Genomic DNA, 22,397 nt, shown 5'->3' on the forward strand with positions numbered 1-22,397 from the left:
GGGTACATTGTGGTCATAAAGGGATGGACATGGTCAGCAACAATACTCAAGTAGGCTGTGGCATTGCAACGATGCTCAATTGGTACCAAGGGGCCCAAAGAGTGCCAAGAATATATTCCCCACACCATGACACCACCACCACCAGCCTGAACCGTTGATACAAGGCAGGATGGATCCATGCTTTCATGTTGTTGACGCCAAATTCTGACCCTACCATCCGAATGTCGCAGCAGAAATCGAGACTCATCAGACCAGGCAAGGTTTTTCCAATCTTCTACTGTCCAATTTCGATGAGCTTGTGTAAATTGTAGCCTGTTTCCTGTTCTTAGCTGAAAGGAGTGGCACCCAGTGTGGTCTTCTGCTGCTGTAGCCCATCTGCCTCAAAGTTCGACGTACTGTGCGTTCAGAGATGCTCTTCTGCCTACCTTGGTTGTAACGGGTGGCGATTTGAGTCACTGTTGCCTTTCTATCAGCTCGAACCAGCCTGCCCATTCTCCTCTGACCTCTGGCATCAACAAGGCATTTCCGTCCACAGAACTGCCGCTCACTGGATGTTTTTTCTTTTTTGGACCATTCTCTGTAAACCCTAGAGATGGTTGTGCGTGAAAATCCCAGTAGATCAGCAGTTTCTGAAATACTCAGACCAGCCCTTCTGGCACCAACAACCATGCCACATTCAAAGGCACTCAAATCACCTTTCTTCCCCATACTGATGCTCGGTTTGAACTGCAGGAGATTGTCTTGACCATGTCTACATGCCACACGTAGCGCTTTGTCTGCGCTTGCAAACGCAAACGCAGACAAAGTCGCGCCCACCAGGGTGGCCTCGGCCCGATCGCATCGGCGTTTCTATGAAAACGCCTGCGATCGGGAACGAGCCGCCGGTGTTTTGCGTTAATTTAACGCGAAACACCGGCTGCTCGTTCCCGCTCGCAGGCGTTTCCATAGAAACGCCGATGCGATCGGGCAGAGGCCCGACCCGGTGGGCGCGGCTTTGTCTGCGTTTGCAAGTGCAGACAAAGTGCTACGTGTGGCGCCGGCCTAAATGCACTGAGTTGCCGCCATGTGATTGGCTGATTAGAAATTAAGTGTTAACGAGCAGTTGGACAAGTGTACCTAATAAAGTGGCCGGTGAGTGTAGATTCAATCCATGGTGAATCTATACTTGCTTGAAAATTAAATCTGCTTGACAAGCGAGGATCTCCATTTTCCCTTACCCAAGCCTAAGTCAGCTGGAACCAGACCAGTCTATTATTCTATGTGCGCAGCCAAACACATATTGGGGCATATTTATCAGGACATTGTGCCATGTCATAGCACTGACATAATCACAAGTGCTAACTTATTGCTAGTACTTGTGATTATTTGCCCCAATCCGCCACCTTCACGCCAGTAAGGGTGAAGGGGGGGGGGGCACAACCGGGCGAGCGTTATTGTCCCCGCACCGGCACACTCACTGCTGCCCGAGACTTTTAACATGTGAAAAGTCGCCGGCTGCGTTTAATTCTACACCAGGCCCTGCACGGCGTAGAATAAACGCTGCGCAGCGCCTGGTCCGATGCATCAACAGGCAGAAGCCTATTGATGTAGCTCGCTGCGAAAATGCAGTGTCAGGCCTGTCATACGCCAGCGCACAAGTGCCACCATATGATAAATATCCTCCATTGTGTCCGTCTCATTACCCTTTTTTAATTTTTTTATGCATACAATTGGAATCTTTATTTACAGTTCAGATTAATAACTATGCATTTAACTGCATCCAGTTCTGCTTCTGTAGATCATATATGAGATTTTTATCTTTACTTTGTCACCAGCAGCATTTCTCTAGGTCCTACAGAACAAAATATATAGATATCTGAAGTGACTCTCCCCATGCAGCCTACAAATTTGACTCATCTCAGGTAAAACACGACTCCTCTCTGCTCATCTTTACATGACTTTGGTGAGATTTTTTTTAATATTAATATAAGTGAGATTTTACATAAAAGGAAATTGTGAAAAGAACATTACATTGCCAACTTGAGGGAGCTGCTAGTTTATTGGGGAACAATATAGTGACAGGTTCCCTTTAACAAGGTTGGGGGGCCGTTTTTGTCATAATGGAAGGATCCTGACACCCTAACTAAACAGCTGTTCCAGGTAACCTGTGGCATCCTGTGCTGTCAGGTAATGGATAGACGCAGAAGGCTTCATAGGCTAGATAGTGGTAATACCAGGGTAATGTACAGTTTGAGGGAGCTGCAGTACTGCATCCCAGGCACTATATAATAGATGTAGCTCCTGCTTCTATCCTGCCATGCCCACTATACATCGGGTAGAGCTTTTGGCATCCGAGGCCCCCTACCACTTTCATAGTCTTTTAGCTGTTGATAACATTCGGTCTTCATTAGTAATCATCATAAACCTCCCGGTGTCACATAAATCTCCACCAGTGGGTGGGTATGCTATGTGCAAAATCTCAGCTATCACATGGACATGAAAAACGGTAGTCCCAAAGCCAAACTTTTGCCCTGGCTACAGAGTCGTAACCTCGGCAATGCATAGGTTGAATTCCTCACCCTGATTCCACAACAATAGATAATATGCTGACAATGTTGGACTGAGGTCCTTTAGGCCCACGAGTTAGAAAGTCTCAAAATAAACCAGATTCATTAAAGTGCCTGCTACTGGATGAAAAATCGTTTAAGTGCACAAAAGCAAAAAGTCTGATTTTTGGCACAAATTACACAAGAATTCTGTACCATTTTTGGAAATTTACCCTAATAAATTGCTAAAAGGAACAGTTTATCCCAGCACAGGTAAAAAGCAACACAGAACATGTACAAGACTGCATTGACTACAACACTAGGATATGCATACTACTAGGATAAAAAATAATACTACAACCCCCCTCAGATTGTGTCATTCATCATCGTTGACCTTATCTCCCCTCTCTATCGCTATTAATACTTGACCATGTGGGAGTCTGATATCTATATAAAGTTTCATCATTTCTAAAGTTACAAAAAATCTTTGGAGGTCGAGGCTTGATGAAGCTTGTTTTTATCATAATATGTAGAGAAGAGTTTTTTTCCTAAACAGAAAAGTAAATTAGATGTCCAATGATATTATAAGAACAGCTGACTAAAGACAGTGTTTTGCATACTTTAGCTGTGTAAATTACAGTATCTCGTGTGGCAATGCTGTCCCCAAGGGTCAAACAACTATAATATTATACCTACATTATAGGATATGCAAAACCCAAACCTCTTACAAACCTACTTAAATTAAATTACTCTATGGTGTTATGGTGACCTAGCCATGCAATATGGACCCTAATAAGATAAGTGAACATAAGAGGTTTGCCCATTAAAGAACATTCTCAAATTTTTACTCCCTAGCGATCAAAGATCATTTTTGACCCCTTACTTTGCAATTTTAGTCAGTTTTACTTGTGCTTTTGGTCCTATCACTCATCAAAAGTCAGTGTAAAATTCAGCAGTGTGGGCTGAATTTTACACTGACTTTTGATGAGTGATAGGACCAAAAGCAGAAGTAAAACTGTTATTTTGTTACCCTGAGAATATTTAAGAATCTTGTCTTCGTGGGAATTCCCCTTTACTATAGCAATGTATCATCATTATACACAGTCGTGTCGTTACAATGTACCAGTCGCAGGACTACATTTCTATAAATATTTTACACTCAGCTCAGTAGAAAACAAACAGAGAAACAAATACATTTGTAAACCCCCCGTTGTGGTTAAAAGTTTGGAGTGTTTGTCTGGACTTTTTAAAGTAGTCTGTCACCTTTCTCTATCCCCCAGGCGGCTTGGGGTGATGTATGGGGTGAGACGTGGCTGGTGTTTATATATAGGCTGCTAGCGTCCTGTTTCTGATTTGCAGACCCTCAGGCAGTGTATAAAGATTTCCTCATATCCTCCTCCTCCTTTTTAGGATGTTGTGGAAAGGGAGCCTGAGGGGCAGATATGGAGAGAAGAGATCAGTACTGAGATAAATCTCTGCTTTTAATTTCTACTATACACATATAAATGCTACTTCTTTTGTCTTGCGTTTAGAGATGGTTTGAACCTTGCAATTGTATCTGCCTACAATTAAGTTCTATCTGCATTATACAAACTTTTACAGTGTTATCTTTGGCTATTTAAATTAAGGTGGTCAATCTCTTAAAGACTGGCCATAAACTTCAGATAGTTGTCCCCAATTCAGGCTCAGCAAATGACTGGCCTCAGAGGTAACGTTGGCTGCATTGGTCATGTAAATAATGTGCATGGACTGATATCAACTCAAATCTAAGAAATTGCTTTGATATTATGGGTGAGCTGTACTGCTGGAATATTTTCTCTTCTCTTGCATAGCACTATAAGTGGTGTAGGGGCATTTTGGTTACAGTGGTTGGAAAAGCTTTGTGTGTCTTCCTATACTTGAAGGGAAGATATTCCTGAAACAGAACTAGACGTTTGTAAGAAAAAAAAAACCTTGTTTGGACCTGTAGAACTGTACAAAACACCACAAATCTTCAAGGGATTAGGCTCTGGCTGTTACCTAAACCTTCTATGTTGCAAACGTTTCAGAAAAGCTTGTTGTATAAGGAGACCCTGGCACCTCAGGGGATCTGTATGACATCTATGCCTCTACTTGTTTCCAGAATCACTGTTGAATGCACATGATCAATACTTTTTTAGTTAAAAAGTGGTCTCCAAGAGTGCAGGCCAGGTCCACAGTCCATCCATGATTCCAACCACAGTAACTTCTCTGTCTACACTTTTTATGCAAGGTGAAAGGCAACTACAGTCTTGTTGTGTTTTAGTGTCTAAGGTTTATGGACACCTGTAGATTCCTGACTCCATTCAATCACAGAACACGCTTTCTTATCGTCTAAGTCTCTATCTTGACCTTTGACCAGGACCTGGGGCAAAGCATACCTTAGGGCTATTAGTTTGGAACAATTCACAGGCAATGACTCCCTTGTATCAGTCTTTCAGATTTACTAGGTCTCCCTTTTACAAATGACTCCTCTGTCACTCTCTCTTTCTGCCTCTTCCCCAACCAATCATTGTTTTCTGTGTGGATGAAGCCCAGGCCTTCATCCAGCCTCACCGTAGGTTGTACATGCACTTACCACTCAAACCCCAGACAGTACTGTTTCGAAGGAGGAGTCATCAATCAATAGCTATAAGTCTCCATAAGCCTGCAAGGTTGCCTTAATTGGCAAAGTCTCCGTAAGAGGAACTCTTACTCCCTGACCCCAGTCACAAGCCTCTGACTCAGCCAAACCAGCTCCCTACACTGTAATGAAGAAGTGCAACTACATCAAAACAGCGCTGTTTACAGTTGGGAACCTGTTCTTTGTGGAATAGATATACTAGTTTTTCTTCAATACCACATCATGTCATTGGGGTTCCTGAAAGTCTTGCTAAGGGGACTGCCTTAAAAGGTAGAAAAGTAGCATGGTTTTCATAGTCCATTCATTGAAAACTTATTTGCATATTTGCAGAATCCCCCACTGGAGCATCAATGGCTATAAGTCTCCATGTGCCTCAAAGCGGCCATAATTGCCAAAGTTTCTGTAAGAAGAACTCTTACTCCCTGACCCTATTCCTCCTGCAGAAATATATCCATGATAGCTGTGCCTAGCATAATAAACTGGCACATGAATTATAACACTATTTAAGAACAGTTTGCCAACTTCTACTTTATGCACCAGGCATGGCTGGGTTATGTGGGGTCTATTGGTGTAATACAATTACAGTATAGTATACAGTATCATGCAGAATAACAGCAAAAACAAGGCTTTAAACTGCAGAACATAATTCTCAGGGACCTGGTGTAGTCCATTTGCAGGTCACGCCACCTCCCCCTTACGAATAAACCAGCCACCAAATGTACTTGGTCATATTTAACCACAAGCCACCACCACAGTGCTGCCCGTGAGGATATCCACAACTGCGTTACATGGATTGAGTTTTGATTAGTCCTTCATCTTTTCGTCAATCAGAATGTGTTTTTGCCGGAAAAGCCTGTAGTGCAGGCACTGGGCCAAACCATCAAATGATAAGTCTGGAGTGGTTTGGCTCATCACTTGGGTGGCCAAATATTTGGTAATTTGTGAGCAGATGAAACAGGCGGATGTGCCTGTGTGTGGCCAGTATCAGCTTCCATGAAGTCTGGTAAATACAGCTTGGCCTGTGCACAATGCTGAGCTGCACGATGCCTGGCTGTTTGTCAGTGACGGATATGCTGCCAGTCACTTCTTCTTCATACAGAACAGCTGCTTCTATCACATAATAAAAATGACATTATATTCCTCCTACAAGTGGTATTCCTTCAGAGTGCCCTTTGCTAGTGCTACTTTGTGTCACTTTTTGTTATGATTTTATTCCATCCCCAAGTAGTTTTTGTTTTCCATTTCTCTTCTTCTTTCTAGCTTTGCCTGTGCTACACCTCCCTGCCCCCTCCGTCTCCTCTCCCTCCTTCCTGTAACTCTAGCTTGTCTCAGAGGCCGAGGTAAGAATGAGGGCGCTTTCTGCAGTGAGGCCCCTGTGACTTCAGGAGGTAATTGAAACCATAGGGTTGGGTGGAAAGGGGGGGAAGGTGTGCATTAGCTCCCAAAATCAAAGACAATTTTGGAGCAGGGATGCAGGCCTGCAGCCTGATTTACTACTCCAGAAGGTAGGGGGTTAGCGACATCCACCTGTTGGCTGAGTATGAATGCTCCCATGGGGAACTAAACTTTAATGCCGGAGGGGGACATTGTTCCCATGTTCCCACACTTTTCGTCTTTACATTTACATTATGCTTCTCTTTCAGCTCATACTTCTGTCAGTTTGCTATTTGCCATTAATCATTTCACTATTCATTTTCTTCTCTTTCAACCGAATGTACAAAGGAGAAATGTACAGAATATATGCATCATAAAGATTAGGACATGTGAGGTCCCTAGTTTATTAGGAGAGCCATGATATAATAATAATAATCATTATTTATATAGTGCCATCAAATTCCATAGCACTTCACAAATCTTAGGGGTCATATACAAATGAAATACTACATTACAGAGTACAAACAGTCATATGGAACAATAGGAGCGAGGGCCCTGCTCACAAGAGCTTACAGACTATGAGGATGAAGGGGTGACACAAGAGGTAATGGTGATCATAAGTGCTTAATAAATCTGTTTAGGGGGATTTTTACACATGGTTTCCTTATGTTCTGTAAAAAAAAAATTGAGTATGACTTTTAATATGATGGCTGTATGTCAGAGCACATGAGATCTAAATGTTGTCCCTTTTAACTATAAGGGAAAATGTCTACAAAATGCTTTAGAGAATGCACTTTTCCTATTTTCCTCTTAGTCTTATATTTTTTTAAAGTCTTTTTATAAAATTTGGCTTCTTATTGGAGTTAAAGGTAAATAATGCTTCGCAATGTACATTCGTCAGTATTGGTCACTTATTTTTGCCCTTATCAATGCTCTAAGGACTGGAAATGGAAATCACACCCATCTCTGAAATGGGTTGAAACATATTTATTCCAGTGAGTTCAGATCTGGGCACTAACTGAAGGGTAGATGGCATGGGATACAAATGCCCACCCCTTCTCATTCAGCAGAAAACCACATGGACAAGCAAGACCCCGTTGTTTTAAAAATGACTGTTTTACAATCCATTGTTCATTAGCTGTTGACGGAGAATGGTCTTTTTTATTTTAATGTTAAAAATATACAGATTTGACTCTATAAGGAACCTTACCCTCAAAAACCAGATACCTTTTAGCAATCCGGATAATAATAGCTTTTTGACCTTTTTTGCTACACAGGACTATTTTTAACACCTTTCCTTGAGGAAATTAAGGGGGGAATTAATTATGCTTGTGGCGTCTTGGGTTGGGGAGCGGACGGGGAGTGGGTTACTGCCGACAGCTGCGTGAACGCCCCGGTTCGCTGGATTTACTATAGTCTCCTGGTCTAAGCAAGTCCAACCTGGGGTGGAGATAATACATTATACATAACAAGGTGACCCAAATATCCCATTTGGAGCAATGTTAGAGAGGGAATGTAGCCTGACTGGCACTCAAGAGCAGAGGCCGTAGCTACAAAGCTTCTTAGCCAATGAGGACAGGAGATGATGTAATGACTATACAGAGCACACTTGAGCAGTGCAGTGCAGTGCAGTGCAGTGCAGATAGAAGGCTCCACCACAGGCCAATGAATTTGCATAAAGTTGCATACCTTGTCTCTATATTGCTTCGTTTAAAGGCACCCCCCTTAACACCAAGTATGACCTACAAGTCCTACAAGTCTAACCTACAAGTATGACCTACAAGTCTAATAACATGACGTGGGATGAAGCTAAACCAGTATATCTATTCCAGAAGCAACAGACTCCCAACTATAGACAGCGCTGTTTCTACCTGGTTGGGTCTCCTCAGTACAGCACAGGGAACTGGTTTGGCTGGGTGAGAAGCTATTGACTAGGGTCAGAAGGTAAGAGTTCTCCTTATAGAGAATTTGTCAATTAAGGCATGTGGAGCATTGTTTCCATTTAACACCTTGGAAAACATATTTGCATACTTCCCAGAATTCCCTGGTGGAACATTCCCTGGTGGAGAATTCCCTGGTAAACCTACAAGGCAGCCTTAATTGGCAAACTCTCGATAAGGAGAACTCTTACTTTCTGTACCTTGTCCTTAGGATGCCATTATAAATGTATACAACAAGATGTGTCAGGGTGGCCATCCATAAAGGAAAGTGCAGTCTGTTGTATTGTTAAAGAAGACAATTACTTCCAATCGGTAAATACCTCCAACAGGTATATGTACCCTGTGGCTTTGGCACCCTATATGCTGGGAGCTGTTGCCCAAGGTAACACAAAACATAAAACTCTGATACAAGGAACATGAAGGCTGTGTAATCTGTAAGCGCTATGTAAATAAAGGAATTATTATTATTAACTGTTTTATTGCTTTTGAGAAATTCAGAAATCAATTCTTATGATTTTCTCTATTTAGCAAAGAGCAAAAAACATTGGCCTCCACACTAGACAGTCTTTTTAATAGCCATAAACCCTATAGGTGTTACTGAAAACTGTGATAATTGAGCAGAACCAGTGCAGTTTATGATCAGGAGATGTAAAAACTATTGCTGTAGCCTCAACCTTGATCAATCCCATGATCTTATAGAAGGCATATATCTGATATGCATCTGTGAGCAAATGAAGACAGTGAACAAAAGGAGCCCTGAGTATTTTATAGATATTATGCTGTCACATTGCTCGCTATTATCTAGATACAATCACAAAGACACAGATCCTAATGTCACCTGTCATTCTGTCTTTGCCTCTCTTCTTCTCACACAGAGACTTATTATGTGAAAAGAAAGAACGATTTGTCTCTTTTTTCCGGTTGCATTGACAGGAATGAGGAAACTGCCAAAACTTTACTTCTCATATTGAATAAAGCCCAGGATCCCTTTTCTGTCTTGCATTTTTTCCCTCCTGTTTATCTCTGTTCAGCCTCTCTTTCTCTCTGTTTTCCTTCCTCCCCCTCTGTCTACATTTACCTCCTCTCTCAGGGGAGGCACAGCCCGCTGAGTTTGGAATTACAAGCATCTGAAATACAAACATAGGATCTTATTTACAGACCTTTACAAGGACCCATTGCAAGGCCATGCCATCAGGTTTAGGATTAGTAGCATTGGTCTCTGAAGGGGCATATAGTATAGTCATCATCGTAAAGCCAAACACTGACAATGCGGTGGATGTAAATTGTTAAAGCCAAACCCACTCAACTCCTGAAAACTCAAGTTGTTAAAATGATATGGAAGAGTTATCATTAGGCGCACCACCCTGATTATCTAATAGTGGGGGTGCGGCATCAGCAAAAACAATGAACCTGATGGTCATTGCAGCTCAGCTGTTATTTAAGTGAATGGGAACTGAGTTTCAGATCCACACACTGTTCACTCCTAAAGACTGCTTATTCTGATATCATCTGATCGGCCCCAACCCTAATGGTCTGATACTGGAGACACATCCTATGACCTAGGGCAGGTAATTAACATGCTAATCTTGGACAACAACTTTAAGCCCAATTTGAAAACACCCTTTCCCTATGACACACTGACAGGGCTTCATACAATTAGTGAATCCTAAGTAATTTTATGTGTGTGCGCTATATAAATAAAGAATTATTATTATTATTATTATTATTATTATGGGTATGCATACTGTAGAGCAGTGCATTTCTTATTACAGAACTATTGGAGAAAGGGTTGAAGTGGAAGGGGAGAATCTTTCACAGAGTATTCTGGATGCTTGGTTCCATATTCGCAAAGCGGTCATAATTGGAAGGTGGGCGGATAACCATTTTAGGTTTATACAAAGGCTAATATGTGGGTTTAACACCCCCCACCCCCATATGCCCCTGCTCGTATAATTGCTTGCCCGAAATGCAAGACAACGGGAACTGATTTGGCCTTTGGGCTTGTTCGCTGACTTAACAATTATGAAGGGGGTAATATTTCTCACAAGTTCAATTATAATATATATAAAATATAATATAGAAGTCTTATCAGGGCAAATAACAGAATACACAACGAGGAAAAAGATACACGTAGCTCCACAACGAGCTCCAAACACTGACTTTGGGTATAAATATATAGGGGTAATACTTGAAAAAGGCTCTCTTGAGCCGAAACTTTGCTGTAATTACTCATTATGGAATAAAATAGAATCACCTTCCTTCACACATTTGGAGTGCTTCCCGTTTTTTGGATATTTTTTTAGGGGTAATACTAGTTATAACATACCTTTATAACATACCTGCCCACTGTCAGGCTCCAGGGGCAGTGGATCCTATGTACCACTTACAATGACGTAAGCCGCCACCTGGGACCAGAATCTGAGTGGCACCCGCTTTTCACCAGAGCCCGCCACAAAGCGGGTTGGACTTGTTGCAGCGTGGTACCACCAGGTTGTTCCACAGGTGTGACTTTGTCCATGGTGGCAGCCAAGGTGAGGTACACAGACATTAGGCAGAATTGTTGTCGGGGAAAGGCAGGATGTCTGGACGGGCAACACGGGATCTGAGTCAGGGACATAGCAATCGGTCAAGGCAGGCAGCAGAGGAGCGTAGTCTGGAACGGAACCGGGGTCACAACTGGAAAACACACTAAACGCAAAGGGCATGGGAACAAGCTTTTTCTACGGCACTAGGCACGAAGATCCAGCAGGGTGTGCAGCAAGAGGACAGTTTAAATAGCATTCTTGGAAAGGGCCAGCGCTGGCCCTTTAGATCTGAAGCCGGCGCACGCACCCTAGGAGCTGGGGACACGTGCGCATGGTCGACGAACCCCAGGCAGGAGCGGGGACAGGTAAGAAATGCGGGCGCTAGGCTGGTGGGGAGAAAGGGGCACGATATGGGTTGGGGGAGCACCCGTAACACCCACCTAAGGCATATAAAATCACACAAGTACACAAAGTATCCTCTAATATTCTAGTATAAGTATAGAAAATATATGCCGAATAGTGTGCTTAGCCAATCTATCATAATACAAACAACTGAAATATGCACTATTATAAATATAAAAATTGCTCAAGCACTGTTATTGCTACAAGCCAATACCCAAATGGGTCACTAGGTATTTATCATACGCCGGTGTTCCTGCACCCCCCTTTCAAAGGAACTCAGGTACCGTACAGGAAGGCCCCATGTCTGCCCCCTCCACCAGCCACAGCACCCGTCTATGCCCCTCCTCTCCCGCATGGCTTAAAGGTGGCGTATTCGCTATTTTAAACGCAAATTCTTGCAATGCACAATAATATGCGATTATTTCACTGCTTCTACACCAGAAAACTGGCTTAGGAGCAGTGATAAATACCCCCCCCCCTATGGTGAGAGAGCAGATGACATACTGTGCACATTACCTTGTGTCATGCTGACAGTGTACTAGGACACGCTGGGGAAAGGAGACACCTAGATGTATGTTACACCCTGTTGGGAGGTGTTCAATTTTACCCTGTCTTTTGACCCTTTGTTGTTCCACTGTTCCACAGGAGGTATGAAAATAATAAACAGGGTATTTTAATCTGCCTGTTTACCTTGTTTGTTATTTTCATATCTCTGGGGCCCATAGTAACAAAAAAATAATTAGTCCAAGACAATCCCTTTAAAGTAATTTCCCACTTATACAAAACTTTTGTTACATAACCCCACAGGCAGGACGATTCTGGACTTCCAGTGACGTCCCATGTCCTGCTGACTCCCAAACGGACAGCCCGTCATTACTATCACTTCCTAAATCATAACCACTCCTATATCAGTGGTTGTAGGGGCCTGTGTGGATGTATCAGGAAGTTCCCAATCAAAATGTCCACAGGTTTTGAGACCTGTGGATCACCAAACTTTAATAGAGTAAGAATAATATGGATGGCCCTATTAGTTTCTTAAACATCCACTGTTTTGTGATCAACCCCTTTAAGCTTTTTCTGCAAACTCCATTTAACCTCTTAACACTTCATGACTTATATATACTGTACAGACCAAAAGTTTGGACACACCTTCTCATTCAAAGAGTTTTCTGTATTTTCATGACTAAAAAAATTGTAGATTCACACTTAACGCATCAAAACTATGAATTAACACATGTAGAATTATATTCTTAACAAAGTGTGAAACTAATTAAAATATGTGTCACGGGTGCTCCTGCGACCCATGTTCCGGATCGCAGGCGCACCCGTGTCCCCTCTCGCCAGCAACCTCACTTACCTAGCCGGGTTCAGTGTAAACCTATAAATGCTCAGCCTCTTACTATGACCCCTGCCGAATCTTTGGGCAAACAAAAGTTTGCCCTATTCATGGAATAGGGCCTAACTTGCTGATCAGCGGGAGTCTCAGTGCTGAAAACCCCACAGATTGCAAGAACGAGGGGTCCATCGGACTAATGGTGCAGACGGCCGTGCATGACGGTTCTGCTCCAGTATTCTCTATGGAGATGACGTAAATTGGCAAGCGCTGCGCTCACCGTGGATAGGGCCTAACTACAGTTTGTGGGAAAATCCCTTTAAGGGGAAGGGGGCCCCATGCAGAAATCTGCTATGGGGCCCAGCCTTTTCTAGTTACGCCACTGACCAAGAGTCACCTCAGCTGCGGAGGATAAGTTCATCCCAGTCACCAGCCTCAGAAATCGAAATTTAACAGCAGCTCAGATTAGAGACCAGGTCACTGCCGCACAGAGGTCTAGCAGCAGACACATCTCCACAACAACTATTAAGAGGGGACTGTGCGCAGCAGCCTTTATGTTAAAATAGCTGCTAGGAAATCACAGGCAACAAGCAGAAGAGACTTGTTTGGGCTAAAGAACACAAGAAATGGACATAAGCCCAGTTGAAATCTGTGCTTTGATCTGATATTTGTTTGGGGCAGAAAAGGTGAACAAAGGTGCCTGGTTCCTACTGTGAAGCATGGAGGAGGAGGTGTCATAGTGTGGGGGGCTTTACTGGTGACACTGTTGGGGATTTATTCAAAATTGAAGGTATACGGAACCAGCATGGTTACCACAGCATCTTGCAGCGGCATGCTATTCCATCAGGTTTGCGTTTAGTTGGACCATTGCCTGTAAGGCCTATTTCACCAAGAAGGAGAGTGATGGGGTCCTACGCCAGATGACCAGGCCTCCACAGTCACCAGACCTGACCCCAATCAAAATGGTTTGGGGTAAACTGGACCGCAGAGTGAAGGCAAATGGGACAACAAGTGCTTAGCATCTCTGGAAACTCCTTTAAGACTGTTGGAAGACCATTTCAGGTGACTACCTCTTGAAGCTCATCAAGAGCATGCGAAGAGTGTGCAAAGCAGTAATGAAAGCAAAAGGCGGCTACTTTGAAGAACCTACAATATAAGACATATTTTCAGTAGTTTCACACTTTTTTTGTTAAAGGGCACCTACCACCACGAATCTACCTATAAAGGTAGATCGGGTGGTAGGTGGATGTATGGGACGTGAGGATAGGCCCGAGGATGCGCGATCTCGGGAACGAGGCCAGGATCTGCGTGCCGAAGATCACAGGGTAGGCGGGGAAAGCGGCTACTGGGGCATCGAGTAGCCGCGCCGTGTAGCCTCGTGTCCGGCTACTCCACGCCCCAGTAGCCGCTTAATTAAATTTACATTTTAGGGCAATAAAGTTTATGCTACGCTAGCGGGGACGTGAGGATTAGCTCTAAAAAGGGCTATCCTCACGTCCCATACATCCACCTACCACCCGATCTACCTTTATAGGTAGATTCGTGGTGGTAGGTTCCCTTTAAGTATCTAATTCCACATGTGTTCATTCATAGTTTTGTTGCCTTCAGTGTGAATCTGCAATTGTTATAGTCATGAAGTTACTGAAAACTCTTTAAATGAGAAGGTGTGTCCAAAACTTTGGTCTGTACTGTATTTTATGGAGAACTAAAAAAATATGTAGAGGGTTCATGGAGTGAGCTCTCTTCATAGAGATATAGGGTTTGCTGCATATTGCAGCAAAACCCCACCGCTAACACCCGCAATGGGTGTGGTCGCTGCCATCTTTGTTTTGATCGTCATCAGGGAGCGACAATCTGTTGCCTAAAAGCCTTGGGTCTTGTTCTTGCAGATCTGTTACAATGTAATAGATTATGTGGAAAATCCACATATACTGACATACTGTATTATGGCAGTATTTGGTAGGATCAATTAGACAACTTAGTGTTCTAAAAAAATAGTAAAAAAAATAAAATTTGTAAAACCTAAAAGTTCAAATCACCACCCTTACCCTAGAACTGATATAAACATAAATAAACGAGTAAAATCATAAACATTTTAGGTATTGCTGTGTTCCAAAATGTCCGGTCTATCAAAACATAGTAACGGTTTTTCCCGTCGTTGAACCCCATTATAGGAAATAGCCCCCAAACGCCTCTTTATCGCCATTTTGCAAAAATTTTGCAATATAAAAATGTTTACAAAAAGTGAAAAAGTTCTAAGCGTCAGAAGATGAAGATGATCGAACCGAACCAAAGCCCCCAAGAAAGTGAGTGGTGGATCCAATTTCACCGCATTTGGAATTTTTTTTCCCACTACCCAGTACAAGGCATGGAATAATAAAAGCCATCACTAAGAAGTACAATTTATTATACAGCTCATACAGCTCTGTACACGAAAAAATGAAAAAGTTATTGATTTTTGAGCGAAGAATTTACGAAAAAAGGCCTTGCTAAGGAGTTCCAGGAGTTTTTGCTAAAATCTTCCATGAATAAATACATATACTGGTGCTTCATGGGTCGATTTATGATGAAACCCTGCACCTCCGTTTCCCGCCAGATACATCAGGAGGATCCAGGCATCTACCCTGTTTCCCCGAAAATAAGACGGTGTCCTCCTAAAGGGGCACTAGGTCTTATTTTGTGATGTACGAGAATTGAAATTTACTGTTGAACAAAAAAAAAATTAACTCTGTTTCCATGTACAACAATATATGGTACATTTGCAGATCCCAGTATTTTAAAACAGTTGTATCATCACCTTCTGGAACCTCATCATAACTCTCCAAAACCTGAATTTCATGCTGAATTTGTTGTGACTCCATTTCTTTTAGAATCATTTGCCAAAATCCATAAAGCAATGGCACTTTTATTAAAGGCGGACTTCTTGTCTGGGTAGCCTACTCGTAATGAACTTACAACCTCTTGCAGTATCTAAATGATCTACTAATGCTAATGTATGGCGTTTAGGGAGCTGTAGTTATGGCTGCCACTAGGTCTTATTTTCAGGGGAGGCCTTATATTTATAAGCGTGAAAAAAATTGTACTAGGTCTTATTTTTGGGGGATGTCTTATTTATGGTGTATTTAGGGTATATGGTGGCAGCTGCTCTATTGCCACGACTGTACTGCCCTGAACGGTCTGTGGCTTAGTAAGTGTACAGGCATGGGACAGGAAGGCACCGCACTGACACAATCCGCCACCTGCTGTGCCACTCTTCACGGCCATTTACCATGGAGTTGGCATAAAGGAGAACATAATAGTAAAGCCTGGTGGATTGCCAGGGACTGTGATTGTTTTCGGGCTGATCCTTTCTTACCTTTTCTCCTGTCTCAAGATATCCAAAAATGTTATGTCACTTACAATGTGCAGTACAATCTTTTTAACTGGAATTCATCTCACACCACTCATCTCTAGATATCTCCAGGTTAAAATCTATTACTATGGCATGATATGTAGTTTGTAATAGACACTAACAAGGCAGTCCAAAATGACTGTCTCTTCAGTAACCTTATAAACCACAGATCTCTACAGCTGCTGCCTGAATGGTAATATAGGAGATTTCTGGGAAAACTACTTACAGGTTGCTCTTTGCAGACTAGGTGTGAACCGTCATATGTGATGAAAAACTGTTAATAAAGAGAATGACCGTGGCCGTATGTTTTATAAGACTATTTATTTCATTTATTGGTGTCCTTTTGGAAACCAACATATCAGAGACAGATCTGCAGTGTTTCTGGAAAAGTGATTAACAGTTGGTCATCCCCTGACTGGTTAAGGTTACAGATATGTGAAGCCCATGTTAAGTCCCTGTCCTGTCACATGGCTGTCCCCTTTACTGCTGATGATGAATTGGCCCCTGCTGTGTGTTATTAAATCCATGCTGTCCCTGCCTCATATAGCTGTGACAGAGTTTAAAGCAAAGGTTATATTCAATGATGTATTTTGACCTTTGGTGACCCCCATAGGGAGAAGGAGATGCTCAGATCATCCTTGGCCCCATTTATCAAGTGGAGTCACACAGCTGTTTCCAGGCTTACAGCCAGTCATCCAAATGTCAGGGTGATGGTGTCTGACTCCCCCAGGATATTGTATTTGTGTACATTGTCTCACAGCTAACAAAACTTTGAGTCAACAAGTTCATATCAAAGTATGTTGTTTTCACACTAAAATAAGGAACTGAGTAATATTCTTTTCTCCCAGCTTCTTTGAAAAGGTCAACATTGATGATCATTTATAAGGATTGTTCTTGTGTCGGTAATCCAGTGCTAATAATTATTAACGGTCATATAAGCAAGAATGGTCATATCAAAGCTGTAGGTCACTGTAGTCCCCAGCATTCACAAAATCCTCAGCAGTTCCAGTCCAGCTAAGATCTTAAAGGGGTTGTCCGAGTCTTGAAAAAAAACTATAGGTGGCCGGGAGCGGGCTGCTTAAAACAATAAAGATGTACTTACCTTCTGGTGCCCTCCGGTATCCAGCGCTGCTGTCGCTCTGGTCCGGGCGCCATGTAAACAAACATGGCCGCCGGAGCAGCGCTGCATTCAGCTTCCGGCCGGACCCGACAACCTTCCGGACCCCATACACAATGCTGCGTATAGGGACGGATAGGCGTACCCAGCCACGGCTGGCCGGAAGCTGAATACAGCACCAGAGGGCACCGGAAGGTAAGTACATCTTTATTGTTTTAGGCAGCCCGCTCCCGGCCACATATAGTTTTTTTTCAAAACTCGGACAACCCCTTTAAAGATGGTGAATGGGGCCTGCACCACGTGGATGGATCCATAGATGTCTTTTAAGTTGCTATTTGTCAGAGGTTTATTTAGAAAGCCTGGAAAACCTGAGCATGCATATTCAAAGTTACCCCAACTAGGCCTGACCACAGTGTGGGAGCAGATGGATTCCCAGAGACCGGAGTGGCTGGCTCTATTACAGCCTTGAGCTAGGATATGTCATGGTGGCTAGGTTTCTAGGAACAGGCCTCATCCATGTCCATTATGGACAACAGGGAGATGAAAGAAGCAGGGGAGGCCTCAATGTAGATCAGGGATCCCCTTGGGGCACTCCCAGTGTGTGTGTGGTAACGGATCTCCAGGCAGATGATGAATGGGAGGCCTGTAGTGTTAGTGGAAGGCCGGGGACCACACTTGACAATGGGAATCTTTACAAAACTCACTGTTTCTTTAATAGCAGACACAGTCCACATGGAAGCAGGTAACACAGAGCGGTGATTGGATGCCTGTGGTGATGATTCTGTTGTGGAGCAAGAATTTAGGAGGCTGGCAGTAGGAGCCAGGATGGCTCTGCTGCTTGGGCAGCAAAGTGGATGCATAAATGTATCTCTCTGAAGGAATCTCAAGGAAGAAATGCAGAATGACTAAGACCCAGCACCTTGGAATGAGCTCCTATTTATAGTTTCTTGCAGAACTCCCAACCAATCACAGTGTGGGAAACTGCAGGAAGGATAACAAATGTTTCAACATAACATAAACATTACATTTTAACTCTTCTGTAGCATGACATGATATACTGCAGGTGTTAACACTATATTTGAGCAGTAGATGGCAGAAAAAGACAGCTATAGCAATTATTATTTATCAAACCAAGGGATCTCCAACCTTAAATGGGAAAGAAGTTTAAACGGGTATTCCTACAAAGACAACTTTCTTAAATATACTCAGGATAACAAAATAACATATTCTCTAATTCACTATTATTAACAAAAATACAGCATTTCACAGATATAATTCCAACCTGTCTCTATCAGTCCTGGTGTACAAAATTTCAGTTGCCTGTGGTTTCCGACCCTGTATCTTCTGACTTTAGGGTCGGCAGCCATCTTGTCTTATTCTGTAGAGCTGAGCTCTGCTCAGCTCTTAGCTCTGCTCTTAGCTCCATGCAGTGGCCCCTCCTCCCTCCTGCATTCCAGGATGAGCTCACACAGACACTGACTTCCTGCCGGCAAACAACAGCAGCAGAGGAGAGCTACAAGCTACAGGCAAATAAGTTCTTTATCTGGGGAGGGGGAGGAAGGCATATCAGATCTGATTGAGGAGTGTGATAGAGCAGATATGTAGCAATGAGTGTGTCATTGTGTGTAATATGCATCTCATGGATCTCATCATCTCTCCTCTCTGATCTAGTTCATCTCTATTTTATATGTGTTAGATACTAGAATATTCAGAAGGTAAATAAAATTGTATATACACCTGGAACCTGATAATATAACCATATTGTCAGCACACTGTATCTCACAGCACTACAGGGATCATAATGTGTTTGCTTAAAGAGTCTCCGCCCACACTCTGGAATTTACATTGACCATCACCGAGTTATAGGAGTTAAAACAGCAATAAAACTGATTAAAATTTTAAAATGATCTTTATTGTGTAAACATCACTGGGGGATTAAAATTTGAGAATTTTCTTTTGTGGGTAAACCCCTTTGAAGGTGGCATGGAAGAGCTGGCCATACCCTCTTCAGCCAACCAGGAAATCAACTGTAGCTAAATTTAGTGATGACATATACTGTATAATACTAATATAGCTGTCAAGTAATCTGGTTATTATAAGATTCGCTATCTATTACATTCTTACTATTTGGTATAATCCAGCAACAGAATTCTAGCGTAAATTGTGCCACAAAGAAACTTTCCAACAATCTTGGTGTTTGACACACTTTTTACAGGTATTTCTGACCAGTATGATAAGGAGGGAGTGGCTCACTTTGGATCCTGTAAAATGAGTTTGGTTTAAGTTGCGCTGCTGTGTGTCAAAAATGCTATATTCTAAGGCAACTAATATGAGGTACAATATTAGACCGAATTTAGGTCCCCTGCACATGAACATAAAATGGGGATGTGTGCCAGCTTTTTTTCAGAGGCTGAAAAAAGCCCCCATTTACTTCTATGGGTTCATGCACACGGCCAAGAATTCCACGGCCCTGGCTGCAAAAGATGGAGCAGGTCCCATTCCTGCCCGAGTTTGTGGCCCGGCCAGTCTTTTTCTATTGTCATCGGTATATGAGCAGCAATCACAGGGGAAGCTTGGTGTTACACTATGCTAAATTAATTTACCAGCATTAGACACTGATAAGTCCGTTTCAGAATAAGGCTACATTCACACGATGTGTGCCTGCTGTACCGTAGTACGGCGGGTTATTTCATTACAAAAAAGGTCCCAAGGGACCTCACTGAGACCCATTGGTCTAAAACTTAACTTTTAATATATTTAAGAATTAAAAAGTATTGCTTGAATTGCTGAAACCTATTGTAGTACGGCGGGCACACGTTGGCGCCGGGGAGAGCAGGACGTGTTCACTCTCCGATCACTCCCTGTAGTGATATATGGCGCACGCTGCCGTATTCCGGAGAAAGATACGCCGTACGTCGGCCATATATACGTCCCCATACAGCAGTGTGAATGTAGCCTTTGGGTGATGGCACACGTTCAGTTTTTCTGATGCAGTTTTTGAAGCCAAAAGCAGGTGTGGATCATAATGGGTGAGAGACATAATTGAAAGTTGCTGCTCCTCCTCCTACTTTTACTCCATTTCTTTTCAGTGCAAAGTCAGACAGAAAACCGGCGCAGACACTTTAATAAATGTAGGCCTCTGTGTCTGGAGTTACACTTACAAAATATACCAGTTCCGATTTACATATAAATTCATGGAAACCTTCTAGAAGTAGAACTGATGGTAAATTCCTCCTGCCTGCTTCTGCCCTATTCTGTAATTTAATAATCCTGGAATCTAACCTTACTTAAACGTTATTTTAGTAATATGTAAATTAACTGCAGAGGCTACTAGGGCGTGTACCAGCCTGACCATGCACTACAGAATCTTGTATATGACCAGGGGACTGTGTGTAGATATATATATATTATATATATATATATATATATATATATATATATATATATATATATAATTTATTCATGCCTTTTCCTTCAATAGAAGAGGGTTATCTAAAACAACAAAATAATTACCTTTAACTTCTCTCCTCCCTCCCATCCAGCGCAGCACCTCCTGTCACCACCAGTCTCTGTAAATATGGGGCATGACTGTGGCAGCGTATTACTACTGGCCCTTATAATGTGCGGCGGCAGGCGACCCATGAACAGTAGAATCCTTTAAAGGATACCAGCAGAACTGTGCTAATTCCAACTGTTGACTGTATTACCATGTAAATTATACCATGTTATTTTAGAGACATATTCCTTAAAGCAGTATAAGAATACACAAAGGAATCAAGAAGAAACTGATGGATTTCTATGCACTGTGCAGGGTGAGTTCTCCTTCTCAATGCACCTTGACCTTCTCTGCAGGGGAGAAGGGTTGGTCTGCATGTCGGACAAGACCCCTGCCAAGCTCAACCATTGAACACGGCGCAGTTCAGCATGCTAAGGAAGTTCAGAGAATAGCTGTGCTAATTCTTCCCACTGAGAGAGATGGATTAAAAGCTGGAGAATGAGAAGAGGAGGGATGTGATTAAAAAAGGGGATGAAGAAATAAAAGAGCAAAAGTGACTGCTAGAAACAATTCTCTGTTTTCTCTGCTTTTTCTGCTCCAAAAAACAGAAAGCCCCTAAACAAATATAAAGAAATACAAAATATCCTATACAGCAAGTAATTACATTATTGATAGGGTTGGGATGGTTGAGTAATCAGAGAAGGAGGTCTGAGGGGTCTGTACATTCAGCTGTGGTTTAGAAGCAGGTGTGTGGCAGCAATGTTTACAGAGGACATCACACCAACTGATTGAGAAAATATGGCAGCATGTGGTCGCAACACCATATAAATTCAGTGGCAGATGAAGCTGGGAGGTGCTGTACAGGAGTAATACTTGATTGAGGAAACCAGAATACACATTAAATAAGGGTACATTTACACAAACATAATGTGGACCAATATCCGGCCGCAACATTTGCACACACTGGGGCAAATTTACTTACCCGGTCCTGACGCAATCCCAGAGCCGGACTGTCCAACGAAGATGAAGTCCGGCGATATTCACATAGCTTGTGTGCCCAATTTCCTACATCCGTGGCTTCCCCGCCAAGGTCTGCCGGAGTTCACCTTCTTCTTCTGCTTGTAAGTGCGTGTCTTGCGACACAATTTCCGATGTTAAATCCCGCACGTTGTCCAAATCCGTTTGGATCGTCGGATAGCCACCCCCCGGCGATGCGCCAAAATCCGATCGCGTGCGCCAAAATCCAATGTTAAATGCGGCGCAACTCATAATCGCTGGGAAACCCGACAAAAATGCGGTCCGCGGACCCATAGTAAATGAGCCCCATTGTCTTGAAGCACACATGCACGGCGCAGCATAGGACATGCACTACATTTTTCCATGTTACAGCGCCCGCCCTAAGCTGCTCTATGGAGAGGGGAGGGGTTAGCAGCACTCATCCTTCCTCCTCCCCAGCGAGCTGACCTGTGCCACCAGGCGGGCACACATTCGTGTGAATGTACCTTCACCGGATGTTCCAGGAGTTACTACTGATTGGTGGTCCCAGTGGTGCCACAAGAATGAGACCTGTGGCAACCCTGTGGGAATGGAGCAGCCTGTCACACATGATATAAATGAATAGAGATGAAAAGGCACTTATGGAATTGGCTTCTA

Source organism: Engystomops pustulosus, chromosome 6 (genome assembly GCF_040894005.1).
Source record: "Engystomops pustulosus chromosome 6, aEngPut4.maternal, whole genome shotgun sequence".
NCBI classification, from domain to species: Eukaryota; Metazoa; Chordata; class Amphibia; order Anura; family Leptodactylidae; genus Engystomops; species Engystomops pustulosus.